We start from the raw sequence: 6,079 nt of genomic DNA, 5'->3' as shown, positions 1-6,079 counted from the left end.
AGAACTGGAAATGCTACCAGATCTCTGGCAAGGAAGAGCCCACAATCGTGGAAGTTTCTCCACAGGGAGACAAGCTTAATGGCAGGATGAAATTGGGGGACAGGTTCAAAGGTACTGTCCGGGAGCAGCAAACTGGCAGCACTGATCTCCTGAACAAAAACATCCTCCAGAGTATATTGGGATCTGTTAAATTTGCATACAAAGTTGGGCCTGCCGTGAAACTCAGAAAAAGGGGAAGCAGCTGGCAGTGAGGGTGGGGGCAGGGAAGTGGTATGGTGAAGAGCATAGGGGCGTGTGTGTCCTGGGTGGTGTGTGCATGTGGGTGGTGGGTGTGTGGTATGTGTGTGCTGTGCATGTGCGGTGTATCCGCATGCTGTGTGTGGCGAGTTGTATATTGTATGTGCTGTGTGTGTGTGTGTATGTGTGTGTGTGCGTGCGTGTGACTACTACAGTTGAGCCTCTTCTGTCTCGGATTGACACAGTGCCTCACTTCATCCTCACCTCTGGACTCTGAGGCAGCTAAGATTTTATTTTTTTACAGATATGGGAAAATTGAGAATCAGAGAGGGTAGACACTGTCTCAATCAAAGTTGCATATGTTGATCAATGGAATCACTTGGGTAAATAGTTAAACCCTGCTGGCCCCGGAATCCCTGCTACTGTCATGTACCTGAAGGTTGAAAACCTGAGGTCCTCTCTCAGCCCTCCCCCCCTCCCTTATGGTCTTCGGTCCTTGTGCAAACCCTTATGCCCCTCTCTTTTTTCCCTGTCTGCACTGACAGCCACCATACTGATCAAATGAGAGTGTGATATAAGAGTACTTCTTGAATGGGAATAGACTTGGCAGAGGGTATTGGACTATTCTAGTTAAATGTTCCAAATAGCCTGGAATTTAGACAGAGTGGATAGATTCTCAAGGCAGGCAGAGCTGGCCACATCTGTGGCTACTAAGCATCTCCATTTCAAAAGACCATTTAAAAAGTGAATTGCTGCATAACCGGTGCCTCCGGATGTAGCTCTTTGAAAAGTTCATTTGGAAGTACCCAGTCTTTGCAGCACCTCTCCCCTTTCTGCTCACTTTTCAGCTGCTGGGTATCTGCGAGCCCACAGAAATCCCAGAGCTCCCCAAGGAACTGTTCTGTGTCCAGAGCCGAACTTGGATTACTGCGACTTTGGCCTTTGCAGAGACCCCACTACTGAGCATCACCTGACTTGGGTCACTCTTAAGAACTGGATATTCCTTCCCAGTGAATCCATAAAATCATAGGGATCCTGGAGATGGAAGAGCCAAAAAGAGGTAAATTCGGGGGGGGGGGTGGTGCTACGTAGAGTGGCATAAAATGTACCATCAGTTCAGGTCAGTCGCTCAGTTGGGTCCAACTCTTTGCGACCCATGGACTGCAGCATGCTTGGCTTCCCTATCCATCACCAACTCCTGGAGCTTATTCAAACTTATGTCCATCGAGTCGGTGATGCCATCCGACCACTTCATCTTCTGTCATCCCTCTTTCCTCCCGCCTTCAAGTGCACCATAGACAAGGAAGATGAGGTCCCCTTGATCCCAAGTGGGACTTGGTTTGGGAAGAAGCGGGTGCACACATCCATTGGATCTGTCACTGAGGTGGGAATAAAGCAAGCCAGTGTCTTCGGGGGTACGCACCTGGCTGATTCAGGGAGAAGACTGTGTCCTGTGGTGGGCCCGGGGCAGTGAGTGGGAAGCAGAGGGCTCTGTCGTCCGCCCAGAGCCGCTGAGAACCGGCTGCTCCCTCGGCCTTTCTCTGCAGTCTCTTTGATGAAAGTGGAAAACTTCTGATTGTTGAATGGAAGCTGTGGGTGTTGAAAAATAAAAAGACTTTGCTTGAAGTGCAGGTCTTCCTGAAGGCCTGCGGGGCTCAGAAGGGCAGTGGAAAAAAATGTTTGTCTTACAGTCACACGTTTTGCATACAGTATAATGTCCTGGGAGGGAAGGCTGACAAGGGGGAAAAAAAATCTTTGTTTTTTATTCAAAGATTTTTATTTTGTTTTTATTCAAAACCCTTTGTTTTTATTCAAAACCTTCTGAGCAGTTGAGATTTTCACATCAGTTCGGTTCCCTGTCAGACTGTGGACCCAGTTTCGCTCCTCTCCGTGCGGCGCTCCTCTCCGTATGGCTCTCCTCTACTGTTGAACCATCCGTGGTTCTCTGTTCTCAGCCCCGCTGGTCTAAGCTCCCCTCTGCTGTCAAGCTTTGCCTGGAGCTAGCCCGGCCCACCTGGTGGTCCCATCTCTTGGGCTAACTGGCTTTTTTCTCCTCTCTATTCGGCCACCTAGTGCACAAATGGAAAGATTTTTTTACAGAGCTTCGTGTTGAGTGATTTTCAAATCCTTTCTAGAAGCACCAGCTGTACAGTGAGTGTAAAAACTCATGAAAATGGAGTTCTCCGGCTAGAGCAGAGTCAGGAGAAGAAGGGCTGACTGCAGACTGCTCATTCATCATTTAATAGCCAGAAGTCTCTCCAAGGTGGAACAACATTGGGAAACTTGTGATTTAGCTCAAAACCCTCAATCCTCAAACCAGGAAACTGAGCTAAAGGAATGGAAGTGACCGAGATGGAGTGGGGTAGGGGAGTTTCCCTGGGGAGGGGTAGACAGCTTAGAAGTCTCTGTGCTCGGTCTCATCCGCTTCCTTCTGATGTTCCAGGCACACTCAGGCTTCTTGTCACATTCTCCTCGTCCTTCCACAGCTTCATGTGCTTCCTGTCCCTGGAGGCCCCTGCCAGCCTGTCTCCATCCTCTGGGAAAGTCTATCCAGACCTCTCGGGTCCAGCATCCTCACTCCAGAGCCCACTGTCTTCATGGCACATGACACTGCGTCTCATTATCTGCTTGTCTGGACACCTGTCAAGTATGTGAACATGTGTGAATTTTGCCTCCCCCGTAAGACTGAGAGTTCCTGGGACCAGTCTGCACCTTTCTAGGCTTCTGAGTCCTTGCATCCCACCCTGTATTACTTGATGCAGGGGTTACCTATGGTCAATCTGCACTCAGTGATTGAGTTGATCTTATGTTTATAGAAAGAGAAAGTTCTAGAAGTTTGGCTTATGCGAAAGAACTGTGTGATGGCATAGGTATCCCTGACTTTTCAGTGGTCCCGCCTTTCCCTGTCCTGCTCCAGATGGCTCACCCATTGACTTTTACGTTCTACCGCACCTGCATGAAAGTCACCACCAGCCTCCTTTCAGCCTGTAGGTGCTGAGTGGCTGCAGCACCTGAGACTCAGTGAGCAAACAGACCTAATCTCTCATCCCTTCAAGAAGGAATCCCATTTAAAAACACAAATAGGAGCCAGCTGTAGGATTCCCCTACGCTTCATTGTTTCCCCATGAGAGAGACTGAGATTGTTACCATGTAGACACCTAGTCGTTCCCAAAGGGTGGTCCCTTAACCAGTGATAGCAGAACTTAGTGGCTGGCACTGCAAATTTTGGGGTTCCACTTTACACCTTCTGAGTTAGAAACTCAGGCTGGGGTATGGTAATCTGTGTTTTAACAAGCACCCAAGGGAATTCTGACTTCTGAAACCATTTGGAAATCACTGGTTTAGGGAAATAACTTCTCTAGCTTCTAGAAAGAACCTAGAAGAGATCATCTTGTCCAGACTCTGGCCTTTAGGCAGGTGAAATCCTGCCCCTATTTTGTAGATGAGAAAACTGAAGCTCATAAAGAGAAGAAGAGTGTTGCCATGAAGACTCGTTTTTTAAATCCCTTGATTGAACCCTCTTTCTAACCTCAAATATGGCTATACACTACAGAAATACTATTCCTTATGCAGATAGAGATATATTTGTAGTACTTATCTAAACTTCTCTTGTGATGATCACTGTATGTAGTAGAAACAGATCTTTAAAAAAAAAGAAAAACCCAAAACTCCTGGTGTAAAAATACCCCCAGGGTATTTTAAAGCAATAAAACTGGCAGTGAAACTACCTACTGAGGATAGTGGGTCCTGTCCTGTTAACCGGAGTGGCCTTTATCTTGCTGAAGGGAAATAACTTGAATACATCAGACACTGGTGTTGGCCAGAGTGATTGTTCCCTAAGAGGATCCAGTGATGACAGAAATAGTCAGGGTAGGTTTAGGGCAGGGTCAGCAAACTGTGGTCACTGGCCAGTTTCAACCCACCACCTATTTTAACAAATGCAGTTTTATTAAAACAGTCATGCATGTTTGTTTATGCACCATCTGTGGCTCTGTTTGCATTGTAATGGCAGAATTAAGTAGCTGTAACAGAGATCTCAGGGCCCATAAAGTCTAAATTATGGCTATCTAGCGCTTCACTGGAAAAGTTTAGTGATCCCTGGTTTAGTGTATTAAGCTCAGGGCAGGATAACCAAAGAAGGGATCTGGAGAAAGGAATAGAAATGTGTTTCCCAAGACTCCTCTATAAAATTTTCACTTATGTTTACATTATTAAGTCATGCTTGCATAAGAACTGAGTGTGAGGTGTGGCAGAAAACACCTAAGAAATACATAGATAGATATACTTTCAGTATTGGATATGTCCACATGTGTGTGTTTATAAACACTAAATAATACACATGTATACAAGAATACACACATGTTACTTCTGCCTACTTTAAAAAGGGTTTGAGGCAACTTGAAATAAATGCACAAATATGTAAGAACTGAAGCCATTACAACAAGGCAAACAGTAGGAGCCAGGATATGAAGGTAGAGTGTAAAGTGAATGGATTAAGGAATCCTGCTGATGACATTGTCATTGAGCACAACACACATACGCCTGAGCTTCCTGGTAACCAGGGCAAAGAAGAAAGAAAGCACACTGGGTTGCAGAACTCTTTGATTGTAAAAAGCAGATGAGTTCAAACGGAGACGTGGACCCTTTGCTGCTTGTATAGGTGCTTTGAAATATACACTCTCTGACTTAGGATAATTCAACTGACAATTTTTTGACTTGACGATGATGTGAAAGTAATATGAATTTAGTAGAAACCTCCCTTTGAGTTTTGGATTTTGATCTTTTCTCGGGCTAGCAACACAGTCCTGATGCTGGGCAGTGGTGGCGGCAGTTCCCAGTCGGCCTCAAGATCACCAGGGGAAACGACAATTCTGTTCTGTACTTTCAGGGTAGTTTTCAATAAATTACCTGAGATACTCAGCACTTATTATAAAATAGGCTCTGTGTCAGGTGATTTTGTCCAACTATAGGCTAATGTAAGAGTTCAAGCACGTTTAAGGTAGGCTTGTCTAAGCTATGATTCTTGGCAGGTTAGGTGTATCAAATACATTTTCGATTTTCAAATTATAAAAATTACTTTCAATTTACGATGGGTTTATCAGAGCATAATTCTACTCTAGTTCAGCAAATGATTGTAACCTATGAATTGAAAGTATGACATGGCAGTGACTTAGGATAAAAGCATTTTAACAAGTGGAAAATACTGAAATATTTAAAAAGACATGTTGTTTTATGATTTTCAGTGACACAGAACTAATGATAGGTAAATACTAGGGAAGCAAGAGATTCAAGGGAAAAAAAGAAGGAGAAGTAAATGGCAACCCACTTCAGTATTCTTGCCTAGAGAATTCTCTGGACAAAGGAGCCTTGCTGGCTACAGTCCATGGGATTGCAAAGAATCGGACACAACTGAACGACTAATGCTTTCACTTTTACTTTCCTAACCTCTAGGGTCTTCCAGTAGAGTTGAAGGACTAGAAAGCTCTTTAATTTACACGGTGCTTAACGACTCAATTATGGGCTGATGTGCTGGAGTCCAAGGGGTCGAAAAGAGATGGGACTGGGCAACTGAACAACAACAGTAAGGACTCAGTTGTCATTCAAAGAAGAGAGGTGGGTCTGTACTTTTTTGCAAAGCTGAGGAAAGGTCTTTCCATTATCAATAAAAAAGACACGAGAAGATAAAGAATGATGTGGTCCACATCATCCATTGGGTGTACGGGAGCTTACTATGCTGCCCTCAGGAAGCTTATAGTTGGGTGAGATGGCAATTAAATAAGTGATTAAAATATAACATGGCTGATGTTAATAACAGATGATTCAAGGCGCTACACGTGCACAG

General features: G+C 44.8%; 1 long non-coding RNA gene across 1 annotated transcript; it reads left to right on the top strand.

Annotated features, from left to right (window-relative positions):
* Positions 1–740: 740 nt before the first annotated feature.
* LOC132659278 (uncharacterized) lies at positions 741–5,173 on the top strand. The gene is made up of 2 exons (XR_009599508.1): positions 741–1,297; positions 2,724–5,173. It is a non-coding gene; the product is annotated as an uncharacterized LOC132659278 (long non-coding RNA).
* Positions 5,174–6,079: the final 906 nt, after the last annotated feature.

Source organism: Ovis aries, chromosome 2 (genome assembly GCF_016772045.2).
Source record: "Ovis aries strain OAR_USU_Benz2616 breed Rambouillet chromosome 2, ARS-UI_Ramb_v3.0, whole genome shotgun sequence".
NCBI lineage: Eukaryota > Metazoa > Chordata > Mammalia > Artiodactyla > Bovidae > Ovis > Ovis aries.
The sequence above is the reverse complement of the archived record's forward strand: the minus strand, read 5'-3'. Positions and strand labels throughout refer to the sequence as shown.